This window comes from Callorhinus ursinus, unplaced genomic scaffold, assembly GCF_003265705.2.
Source record: "Callorhinus ursinus isolate GAN/ISIS: 27379988/994484 unplaced genomic scaffold, GSC_fseal_2.0 scaffold18, whole genome shotgun sequence".
Classification (NCBI taxonomy): domain Eukaryota; kingdom Metazoa; phylum Chordata; class Mammalia; order Carnivora; family Otariidae; genus Callorhinus; species Callorhinus ursinus.
The window spans coordinates 31910868-31923869 of record NW_027397080.1 but is presented as its reverse complement, the minus strand read 5'-3'; the positions used below and the strand labels follow the sequence as shown (position 1 = coordinate 31923869).

The 13002-nt window shown below is 42.1% G+C and overlaps 1 protein-coding gene and 1 pseudogene across 11 annotated transcripts in view; one reads left to right on the top strand and one right to left on the bottom strand.

Moving 5' to 3' along the window:
• CAMTA1 (calmodulin binding transcription activator 1) overlaps window positions 1–13002 on the top strand; it is an 868902-nt gene that overhangs the window by 487083 nt on the left and 368817 nt on the right. The gene's annotated exons all lie outside the window — the stretch shown is intronic.
• LOC112811757 (programmed cell death protein 5 pseudogene) lies at window positions 11625–12153 on the bottom strand (annotated as a pseudogene).

Sequence of the window (13002 nt, the reverse complement as noted above, 5' to 3'; positions counted from 1 at the left end):
AAGCTGCAGGGCTGGGTAGTCAGGAAGATCCCAATTGGCCCAAGACCGTTTCTCCTCCCTGTAAAAAAATAAAGCTCCTTTTCATTACGATCGTTAGATCTGTAGACCAGTTTTGATCCATGAGCATGGTATATGTAGATATTAGGGAAGATGTGTCTGGATTATGGTATTTTCACACACCAGCAAATGGTGTTCGGTTTTGTTCTGGCAGGCAGTTAAATGGCTGGTAGCTCCTCTTGGTTCTGGTCAGACTTGGTTTTAATCTAACAAGGGCTCGTCTGTTTTGGTTTTGCCCTTTGAGGTTTCTGGCTCTTACTTAAGGGCATGGTTCTTACTCTTAAGAGCGGGACTTTCTAGAGTCTTAAACAAATGTACCAGGTATTCAGTCAGGCTTCTCCCATCTAGCTGGGCCAGATCTCAAAGGTCCCTCAGCCCTGCACGCCCTCTGGCGTGTCTGTGTAGCCTTCAGGGCCGTAGCGGCAGTGGAGTCTGGCCCTGCCTATGGGGAGCTCTGCCCTCAACCTCATACTCCCAGGGAGCCTGCAAGCTGATGTCTGGGTCCTGCCTTCTGCACATGTCCCTTCCCTCCAGAATCCAGACCTGCAAGTTCTAGCTGTTCTCTGATTTTTTTTTTTTTTTTTTTTTTGCCTTCTCCAGCCAGGGAGGCTGTGCCCCACTTGGACCCCACCCCCCTGCATCATGGTCCAGAAAGCCGGGCAGACGTGGGGCTCATCTTGTGCGTTTTCTTTCTTACGGGATCACAGTCCTGAACTACCTGTGTGTGGTGCAGCGCCCAGACAGAATAGCCTCAGACACTTGTGGCTAGTCGTGTGGCTGTTCCCAGCAAGGGGGCAGGTCCTGTGCCGGTCCCTTCTCTGCGGCCAGAAGCCGAGTCACTCTGTTTTGTGGTTGACAGTTTTTTCCTATTTCCAGCACCAGACTATCACCCTTATTGGTGACAGTTTTATGTGATACAGAGGAGCCCTTTTGGTTGAAATAAAATCAAGTGAGACAATTTGTAACCTGACATCAACGAAGACCATAGTAAAGAACTGCTGTTGTGCTCGTAGGCTGGCGTCTGTAGGGAACTCCCAGGGAAGTGTTCCCAGAGAAGGCTCAGCGGGGCATCCTCGGACAGAGAGCCCTAGGACTGAGTATTGGTGGGGTGGGCTTCCTGGGGGACAGGTGCAGGGCAAGGATGAGGGGAAACATGGCAGAGGGCCTGGGTGCAGCAGTGGGGGATGAATTCCTCTTCAACCTTCCCCAGAGATGCATGGTCCCCTCAGGGCATCCAGGTGCCAGGGGCAGCTCCCCTCTTCCTTGCACCAAAGATTCTTTTCTGCTCTCGAATAGCCACTGATGGGTTCTTCCCAGGCCTCTGGGGTCCCCAGGAATGTATTTTCTGCTCGAAGGGACAGTGATTGTCTTTTCTCTGACAATGAATTGAAATGGGGCTCTTAACTCTCTCTGACCTGATACATTTGGACCTCTCTCCTGGGAGTCTGTTCACATAGGTACATTTCCCCGTCCACAGGCTCAGAACTCAGAACTCCTGTCACAGGCTACAGAGGAAATTCTAGAGGTGTATGTCTTAATGGCCCTGGTTACCAAAGTCTGTCACTTCTATCTGGGGCGCTATTTTTGTATTTATCAATACATTCCATAACAGATACTTACTAAATTATTTATGCAGCAAATTTTATTAAGCACCAAAGATATGCCAGGTACCGTGCTAGGTTCTGGAGCCCCCAAATCCTCAATCCAGGGCCTCAGAAATGCATTCAGGGGCCATTTCAGAGAGATGGGGAGTCTAGTCTCATGCGCTGAGACAGTGGTCACCAAAATATTCAGGTCTGAGCGCTCCTAAGCAGTTAGCAGTGTGGCCTCCCTTGCCCTCTCCTGCAGTGCCAACCAGGCTCAGGATTCCTGGATGCAAGGAGGTCACTGGCTTTAATGAATGGGGCTAATGTAATAGTCAGATGTCCTGAGTGTGCACCTCGCCCCTCCACTGACTTGCTGTGTGACCTTAAGCATGTACCTTCCCCCCTTTCTGGGCCTGGTTCCTCCTCTCCAGAATATCTGAAAATTCTGATTCAGAATGTGAGCAGGAGGTACAGAGACCCGGCCTCCCTGCCTAGCACATTCTGTGTTCATGGACTGGTCATTAGGAAGACCAAGAGTAAAACTGCTCTTCATAGTAACATGGCATAGGAAGCAGTGACTTGATTTCTTTATGTTGAAGGTACTTTGTACGTCTAGAAATATTATTAAAAATCATCTTGGCTTCTGGGCCAGAGCTTCAGTTTGGTTCCCGCAACAGCGCCGTCAGCAGTCTCTCTCCTCGTGAGCATCCTGTGTGTGACTCAGTAGGGCTGGGGCGGGGGAAGAGCGGCGGGGCAGGGGGGGGTCTGGCCCACCCCACTAATCCACACTTTCTCTGCAATTCTCCCACTTGTTTATAGTCTGGGCAATTTGCCTCCTGCTGCTGCATGACTCAGATTCGGAGAGCGTCCAACCTCTCCCTGAGCCAGCAGCTGCCCTGAGTCAGAATCTGGCCATTGTGTCTCAGTCCCCTGAAGCCTTCAGATAAAGTCCTGCATTCCGGTCTCCTCTCTGGCCACCTCAGACAGCAGCACTCCCAGCCCCACATACATAGAAAGCCCCGTGCCAAGGACCTTGAAATGTCCCCACCTCACCCTGGGACAGGATTTCCAGCTCCTCTTATGGGTTTGTTTTGTTTTGCTTTGAAATGCAAGTTTATTTCTGGTCGGGGCAGCTCCCAGCTTTATGGGCTGAAGCCGATATGATGGGGGGCCCTGTATAGGAATAAACAACACAAAATAACGAACACAAGATTAGGCCTGCATCTGAGAAGTGATCCAGGCAGCTCAAGGGCTCCTGAAGCTTAAATGCTGTTAGCTTCATGGTAAACCTGCCCATTGTTCTGATTCACTTAAGATTTGAAATAACTGCTCCCTGCACCGTAAGTAAATTTTAATTTAGAATAAAATAAGAGAATTGCTTGCTGTATATTTATTTTAGAATCCAGCAGCCACTGTGTAATTCAGATTTGAGATAACGTTCTTTAAAAAAAAAAATTTCCTTCACATTAAAGCAACAACAGATTGAATGTCCAATGAGTCACAAATGCCCTTCTGAGAACAGCTGCATTAGAGGGGCTCACTCAGAAAACGTGATTTTCTTTCTTCCAAGGCTGCCCTCAGCCCTCCGTACATCCCCCTCAGGCCCTGGTGCAGAATCACCCCACCCCCCCCTTCCCCTCCTGCCCCAGCCCTGCTCAGGCTGCCGGCCATCCAGACACCTTCCACATTTAATATGTCCCACCTAACAAAACTGGTGCTTTTAACTACAGTAATTGTTTAGAAAATTGTCTAGAAATTGATTGAACCAGAAAATTGAAAGATTGTAAGTCACTGGTGGGCAATAAGGGGAAGCGAATTCAAATCCCGATTGTCGGTCAGTGACATTTTCAGACTCCTGGTTTAAAGTGATTCCAGAGCAACTTTATTTGAATAGTCTGTGTTGCACTCAAAGTAAATATTAATTCCATTATGCCATAAACTTTTATTTATCATGACAGCAAGTTATAAAGTTCTCTTACTAGAATATAGCTTCTAAATTGCATATCATAGATGAGATACAGTGTATGCATTGGGCGCTAGCAGCAATTACCCACCATGCTTTATGCAAGTCGGTATTAAATGCACTTTCTAAATATGAGTCTCAGCCTGAGCTTATGCAGAAAATCTTCCATGGCTATTATCCAGGAGCCCAGAAATACGAGGAGAGGGTGACAGAGAAGTCACAGCGGGCAGGGACCAGTCACAAGGATCAAAGTGCACCAAGTCACCCAGCAATAATTCATTGGAAGCGTTCTTTGCATATTATGGGTCTGACTTTTTAAATTACATAAATTGCTCATTAGAAGCATTGTGTAATTGCTTTACTCTGTGGTATTGCGAGAAGTGTAGGTTTTAATTATTCTTTTTTGATTTGTAGTGTGGTTTGACTTGTTCAGGGTGATGGTTTGAAAATATGGATCTGCTTTAATTGTTGCACTAAGTGAGAATAGATGACACTGTTTATCAAATTCCTTGACTTTGCATTTGGGGAGTACAAAGGGGTCTTATGGCTTCTCAGCCCCTGTTGGCAACCGTAGGGGGTTCACCAGATGGGGCCTGGGGAGAATCCTTCTAAGCCTATACAGACAGCACTTTGGGCTCTGTCTGACTCTTGCGTGACCTGAGTGGAGCCTGGCGGTGCTTCGTCTGTGGGTAGATTTCATGACATTGTCGTGCAAGTCCACACGCCTCTTGCCCACAGTGTGGCTAGCATGGGAAAAGCCAAAGCTCTTTTATCATCTTTGGAGAGCGGGGCAGGGACAAAGGGTGCTCCTGGGATGCCCACTGCAAAGCCGCTGTTCTCTCCCATCCCCTTTTGCAAGGGCAGCCAGCACCAGGGCACCCAGCCAGCTCTGTCCATCTCCCGCAGCACTGAGGCCTCCGCCTTCCCGGCCCCACCCGGAGCCGGGCTGTTCTAGCGCTCCATCACCCGCCGCGGGCGTTCCGGCCCCTGGGCCGGGCCCGTGTCATCCAGCGCCTGGAATTGATGAGTTGTGAGACCAGAGCCATGGCTTCCGGGGTAAACTTCCAGGACCGGCTCTGGCTCATCTGCAGCCGCTGATGAATAAAAACTTGATTAGGACGCTGGTCCTTGAAAGGCAGCTATTTTAGGACTCACTTTTGGAAAGGCAGGGGATTTCTTTTTCCAAGATAAAATTATGCATTTGTCAATACAGCAAGAGCATCGACTGCTTTCTCTTGGGGGTCTCTTGCCTTAATTATTCTCCGGCAGAAAGCTTTTCTCTTTGAGGCCTGGCTGGCAGTGCGCTTCCATGCGTCTGGCTCATTGAGAGATGCCCACACGTCTCCTTTTTGGAGCAGCTCCCCTCTCGGCGATAGCAGAGGGGCCAGCCATTGCGAGTCCAGGAACGTTTAGGCACCAAAGCCCTAGTCCATTTCTCCTCTTTCATCACCTGCTTCATGTGTGTGCCATTCTGTTCCAGGCCAGACTTCTGTGACATGAAAAATACACTAAATATGGGCTGCCACAGGAACTGTCATTAACCAACCACTAGTTGTGCCTTTGTAAATTTTTACACCCCGCTAAATTATAAATATGCGACTGAGAGCAATGAAATCCGCGCCTCCAGCGTTTGCACTTATAAGACCAGTAACTCCCCATGTATGGGGAGGGGCGGGGCGGCCTCCCCTGCTTCCTGCCTTGAGCCCACAGTGGGCTCCTCCCACTGGGAGGCCCTCCCGAGGGTCCTTCTTCTCCAGGGGAGCCCTTGTGGGGGGGCACCGCTCAGGTGCTGGGCTCCCCTGCGTGGTGCCTTTTCCTTTGTTTGACACTGATGTGGATTCAGTAAACAGAGGTTTAGTAGCATCTGCTGTGTTTCAGAACCGTGCCAGGCTGGAGATCGGCACTTGAATCAGCCTTTGAAAACATGCATCGTCTATTGGGGGGGACAGACAAATTACCAGGTGATGACAGTCCAGGATGATGAGGCCCAGAGAGAGGGGTGCCCAGGTGCTCTGGGAAGCTAGGGTGACTTTGAAAGAGGTTGTGGCTCAGCTTCCTCATCTGTGAGTGGGGCATATCCCTGTTTCCCTCTTAATGCTGTTGGGGACATTATACAGGTTCCTGCGTCTAAAAGCATTTATTTAGAGTGGTGTCTGGTGCAAATTAAGCATGCAGGAAATATTATACCCACCTTTGCTATTACTTGATTTCTTGCTGTCTCATGCCTGGAATTAGTGGCCGAGATCACGGCAAGAGCACTTTCTTTCTTGTTAAAGAGCATGGCCTTCAGCATTGCAAGGTTTGAATGAAGAGATATTGTATGTTCTCCAACATGGAGTATATTTACTGTCTTTGTTTTGATACCAAAAGCAACCTATTGTAAAAATGCAGACAGTATAAAAATGTGCAGAGAGTAAAAGTCTTCCCTCAATCCAGTGTACACACACAGATTTTTGCACACACACAAAAGTATCATTTTTTACCAGCACTATACTGTGAACTTTATTTTAAATCGGTTCAAGTAAAACAAATCAATACAAATAAATACCTTCTATCGCCGGCATGGTAGTCCTTTGGAGGGACCTCCTCTATTGTTAAATAGGTTGTTTCTAGATTTTTTTTCTCTCCGTACTTCTAGGAATATCCTTGAACATTTTTTTGTATACTTGTCTGATTATTTTCTCAAGATAAGTTTCTAGAAATGGCATTGTGATTAAAGGGCTTTAATATTTTAAAAATTATGCATTTTTAAACTCTACATTATGTGAACTTTGAAGGAATAATACATGATAGAGAATTCAAAAGACAGAAAAAGATATGCAGTAAAAAATAAGTCTCCCTCCCATCCTGCCTGCCCCACCCCCCCAGAGGTCCCCATGTCACTGTTTTCTCATTGATCCTTCCAGAGGTGACACTTTTTTCTTGCCCTTTGTGCAAATTGTAGCATACTTCACACAGGGATTGCACCTTGCTTTTTAAATTTAAGACTATAGCTTGTAGATTGGTTTCTATTAATACATACAGAGCTGCCTCATTCTTAGTAAGAAGTATTAATTGAGCAGCTACTAGGTGCCCAGCATTGTTCTAAGTGCCAAAGATGTAGGGGCCTTGTTGACACACATTCTAGACAGGAGAGATGGACAGTAAATAATGAAAAAATATATGGGGGTGGGCATCATTAAGAAAAATAAGTCAGAGAAAAGGCATGGGAAGCAGGTCCAATTACAAGCCTGGAGGTCAGGGAAGACTCCCAGGAAGCGACACGAGGGCAAAGGGCTGAAGGGTCAGGCAGCCCTGGGAAATCCAGGGGAGAAGTTTCCTGTTATGACAGCAAGTACAAGGCCTTGAGTTGGGATCTGGTCTTCAACAGATGAATGTACCAAAATTAATATAGTCAGCACTCTGTTGATGGATAAATGTTGAATTAAATCACATTGTCTGTTCCCTCACATCCTTTTACCAAAACATCGTGTTGTCATACTGTTCCATGTGGTTTTGACATGTGTGGGTGGTTATCTTATAGCTGGACTTTGCATTTATTGTATTGTTAAGAAGCTGAGCATTCTTTGGGGGCACCTGGGTGGCTCAGTCGTTAAGCATCTGCCTTCTGCTCAGGTCATGATCCCAGGGTCCTGGGATCGAGCCCCACATCGGGATCCCTGCTTGGCAGGGAGCCTGCTTCTCCCTCTCCCACTCCCCCTGCTTGTGTTCCTTCTCTCACTGTGTCTCTCTCTGTCAAGTAAATAAATAAAATTTTTTTAGAAAAAGAAGTTGAGCATTCTTTTCTATGAATTGTGTATTCACATATTTGTAAAATTATGTATTAGATTATCGGTCTTTTTCTTATTGGTTCAGAGAAGCTCTTTATATATTACAGAAATTGGCCCTTCTTCCTTAAGATGTATCATAAATAATTTCTAAGTTTTTTGATTAAAATTTTTTTTCTATCTGTTCAAAAAAAGTTTTAAGTTGTCCAATTTATCAGTCATTTCTTCTGCGGCTTCCAAGATGTGTGGCATAGTGAAAGAAGCCTTTTCTTACTCCAAAGTTACACAAAAACCCACCTTATCCTAGTACTTGAATGGTTTCATTCTGTTCTTAATTTATATCTTTGATTGACTTGGGATTTATTAAAGTAGAAGGGGTACAGTATACAGTATTTTCCCCCCAAATAGCTATTCAAGTGTCCGCAAACTATTTGTTGAATTAATAGCCTTTTTATCGATTGATGGGCATGCACTTCCTCTATCATATACTAAATTCCCAATTATAGTTGGACATATTTTTGGCCATTCTATACTGTTTCAGTGATTTGTCTGCTCATGCTCTACTGCTGCACTCTTTTCGTTATCATAGTTACAGAATACATTTCCATACGCATGGAACAAGTCCACCTTTATCACTTCTCTTTTCCAGAATGTTCTTGGCTACTCTTGCTTGTTTATTTTTCTAATGAACTTCAGAATGAGTGTCCAGACCTAAAAGCAAATCATGGCTGGTGTTTTTATTGTAGTCACATTCTTACCCCACCCCGAAACTGGCAACCACTGATCTATTCTTCATCTCCATGGTGTTTGTGCTTTCCACCATGTCTTATAGATGGAATCACACAGGGTGGGATCTTCGAGACTGGCTTCTTTCCTTCATCTGAATGCCTTTGATTCATCCAAGTTGTTATGCTCAGTAGTATTCCATTGTGTGGACATACTACCATTGCCTACCCCTTCGTTGAATAATCTCGTTTTTGGTGATTGTGAATAGAGCTGCTACAAACATTTGTGTATAGGTTTTGATCTGAACATAAGTTAGTATTTCTCAAGGGTAAATACTCAGGAATGCAATTGTTGTATCATATGGTAAATATTTGATTAATCTTATAAGAAACTGAAAAACCATTTTTTTTTTAGAGAGTGTATGAGCTGGGGGGCAGGGACAGATCGAGAGAGAGAGAGAGAGAGAGGAAGAGAGAGAGAGAATCTTAAGTGGGTTCCATGTTTAGTATGGAGCATGATGTAGGGCTTGATCCCAAGACCCCGAGTTCATGGCCTGAGCCGAAATCAAGAGTTGGATGCTCAACCGACTGAGCCACCCAGGCACCCCTGAAAATCCATTTTTATTGTTTTGAATTTTTTTTTAAATTAACTATTCTGATCCATAGAGACCAATATTTCACTGTGGTCTTAATTTGCATTTCTTTAATGGCCAGTTATGTTGAACAATATTTCATGTGCTTGGTTTCCATCCCTATATCCTCTTAAGCAAAGTGTCTAAGGTTTTCTGTCCATTAAATTTTTTTTTTACTGTGAGTCATAAATTTGATTTGCCAATATTTTTCCCAATCCATAGCTTGACTTTTCATTATCTTAAGAATGCCTTTCACAGAATGAAAGTTCTTAAATTTCCATGAAGTCCAACTTATTGGTTTTTATTTTTATTCATTTTTTAAATTTTTTGAGAGAGTGTGTGTACAAGCGAGGGGAGGGGCAGAAAGAAAGGGAGAGAAAGAATCCCAAGAAGGCTCCACACTCAGTGCAGAGCCCCATGTGGGGCTCAATCCCATGACCCTGAGCTCATGACCCATGCTGAGTCGGACACTTAACCTACTGAGCCACCCAAGTGCCCCGAATTTAGCACTTTTAAAAAAGGATCTTGCTTTTGGTGTTATGTTAAGGAAATCTTTGCTTAGTCCCAGGTCATGATTATTTTCCCTCTGTTTCATTCCAAAACTTGTATGATTTTATATATTGCATTTAGATATATGATCTATTTTTGTAAAAAGGTTTAGGTCAAGATTCTTTTTCTTCTTGTGCATATGGATGACCAATTATTCCACTTGTTGAAAAAAAAAGATCCTTTCTTTATTGAGTTGCCTTTGCACTTTTGTCAAATCAATGAGGGTCTATTTCTGGACTTTCTATCCTATCCATTGTGCTATATGTCTATCATTTCACCAATACTACAGTGTCTTGGTTACAGTAGGTTTGTAACAAGTCTTTTAATTGTGTAATGAAAATTTTCCAACTTGATTGTCTTTTTCAAAGTCATTTTGGCTATCCTAGTTCCTTTGCCTTTTTATATGAATTTTGATATTAATCAGCTTGTCTATAGCTACAAAAAATTCCTGCTAGATTTTGATTGATATTGTATTAAGTCTATACATTGCTTTGGGGACAACTGAAGCTTCTACTATGCTGAGTCTTCTAATCCATGACCATGATAGATATTTCCATTTATTTAGGTCTGCTTTGCTTTCTTTCACCAGTGTTTTGTAGTTTTTAGTATACAGATCCTGTAAACTTTTGTTAGATTTATACCTAAGTATTTAAAGTTTTTGGATCTATTGTAAATAGTTTTTTTTTAAACAAATGTTACTTTTGAAGATTTTATTTATTTATTTGAGAGGAGAGAGAGAGAGCATGAGCAGTGGGGGAAGGGCAGAGGGAGACGGAGAAGCAAACTCCCTGCTGAGCAAGGAGCCCAATGCAAGACTCAACCCCAAGACCCTGGGATCATGACCTGAGCCAAAGGCAGATGCTTAACCGACTGAGCCACCCAGGCACCCCTATAAATGGTATTTAAACATTTTGTTTGTTTCTAAATGTTCATTGCTAGTGTATAAGAATACAACTGATTGTTTGTGTTGACCTTTTACCTGTAATCTTGCTAGGCTCACTTGATGTCTAAGAGTGTTAATTTTGGGGATAGATTTCTTAGGATCTTCTGTGTAGACAATCATGTTGTCTGAAAATAGTGACAGTTTTACTTCCTCCCAATTTATATGACTTTTATTTATTTTTCTTGCTTTATTGCACTGGCTAGGACTTTCCTATAATGGTGAAAAAGAGTTTTGAGAGTTGTGAGAGTCCTTGGCCTGATCCCAGTCTTAGAAGGAAAGCTTTCAGTCTTTCAACATTAAGGATAATGTTAGTTGTGGGGTGGGTTGTTTTTTTATAAGTGCCCTTCATTTGGAGAGGAAGTTCCCTTCTAGTCCTATTTTGCAGAAACTGTTTTTGTGAATGGATGTAGAATTTTGTCAAATGTTCTTTCTGCATCAACTGACATAATCATATGGTTTTTCTTCTTTAAACTGTTATGGTGGATTACACTGATTCATGAATATTGAACCAGCTTTACATTCCCAGAATAAAATCCAATGGGTCAGGGTATATTACTCTATTTATATATTGATGAATTTCATTTCCTGATATTCTGTTGAGGATTTTTGCATCCATTTCCAGAGGAATACTGATCTGTGGTTTTCTTTTGTTGAAATATCTTTGTCTAGTTTTGGTATCAAAGTAATGCTGGTTTCATAAAATGAATCCAGGTGATTGCGCTCTCCTCTTCTGTTTTCTGAAAGAGATTGTGTAGAATTAGTTTTTTGTTTTGTTTTGTTTTTAATGCTTGGGAGGATTTGCCAGTGAAACCATCTGGGCCTATAGAATTCCTTTTCAGAAGGTTTTAAATGACCAGTTCGATTTATTTAGTGGTTATAGAACTATTCGGGTTACCTATTTCTTTTGAGTGAATTTTGGTAGTTTGTAGTTTTCAAGAAATTGGGTCATTTCATCTAAGTTATTGAATTTATGTATATAGAGTTAATTGTTTTCTTCATTACTTTTTTTTTCATGCCTGTGGGGTCTGTAGTGATATCTCTTCTCTCATTCCTGATACAGGTAATTTTTATCTTCTTTCTCTCTCTCTCTCTCTCTCTCTCTCTCTTTTTTGTTAATCATTGATCTTGCTTTTATTTATCTTTCAGTGAACCAGCTTTTGCTTTCATTTATTCTCTCTATTGTTTTTCTGCTTTCAATTTTATTTGCAATTCATGCTTATATTTATTATTTCCTTCTTGTGGCCTACTTTGGGCTTAATTTGCTCTGATTTTGCTAGTTTCTAAAAGTAGAGGTTTATATTACTGATTTGAGACCTTTCTTATTTTTTTCCTACTATAAGCACTTAATGCTATGAATTTCTTTTTTTTTATTTTGCATAACAAGTTTATTTTTTAAAAGGCATATAGACAATAAACAAAGTAAATAATCAGATCTTCACTTCTACCCAGTATTATCTGTCCTAGAACTGTTCCATTAAGTTCCAGTCTCTAAACATCTTAAATTTCAATAATTGTCCTCTTCATCAGAGTCCATGACTTTTCTTCTGTTGAATTTAACTGTGGTTTTTCTTTTCTGTTTGTTGGCTTACTTTTTCAAGGATTTCTATTAAACCTTGTTGTGATACCTTCCCACTTAGTTGTCCATATCTTGCCATCTGTATGAGGTAATTCTCTACTGCTTTAGTTTTTTCGGGCTTTACAAGTGCTAAGTTACTTAAACGGGCCCGGGCTGACTGATCCAGGACTTGGGCTAAGATACTGTTTCTCATTTCTGCTTCCCTGTGTTTTGCTTCCTGTTGTGCTGCATCGCCAGGATCCCCATGTTTCGCCTGCAGTTCGGCCAGCCTCTGTTTCCTCAGAGCCTCCAGCTCCTCCTCCGCCATGGTGCGGCAGTCCCGGGACGAGCAGCCACAACCACGCTCCGAGGGCTCTAGCTATGAATTTCTTTTTAAGTACTGCTTTAGCCACACCCTACAAATCTTGTTTTTGTTTATTTAGTTGAATATATTTTCTAATTCCTCTTGAGACTTTCTCATTCACTTGTGGGTTATTTAAAAGAGTTTTCCTTTTAATTCCCAAGTATTTGCAGATGTTCTCATTATCTTTCTGTTATTGATTTCTGGTTTAAGTCCATTGTCATCAGGGAACATACTTCATATTATTTCAATTCTTTTACATTTTAAGATTTGTTCTTTGACCGAAGACATGGTCTTTCTTGGTGAATAGTCCATGAACACTTAAAAAGAATGAATTCTGCTGTTGGTGGGTAGAATGTTCTGTCAATATCAATTCAATTCACTTGCTTGATGGTGTTACTCAGTTTTCATTAATATCCTTGCTGATTTTCTGTCTACCTATTCTATTTTTTTATTAATTTTTTTATTGTTATATCACCATATATTACATCATTAGTTTTTGGTGCAGTGTTCCATGATTCATTGTTTGTTCATAACACCCAGTGCTCCATGCAGAACGTGCCCTCCTCAATACCCATCACCAGGCTAACCTACCTATTCTATTTTTTACTGAGAGAAAAGTATTGAAGCCTCCAACTGGAGCTGTGGATTTGTCTATTTTCCCTTTCAGTTCTTTTGGACTTTTGCTTCATATATTATAAGGCTTTTTTGTTAGGTGAATACACATTTAGGGTGTTATGTCTTGGCTCTTCTTTATATTTTCTATTTATTTTCTGAGACTTTTTATGTTTACATATTTTAAAGAGTGTTTTACCCTTTTTATTAGAAAAGATTTTATTTATTTATTTTAGGGGGGAGGGAAAA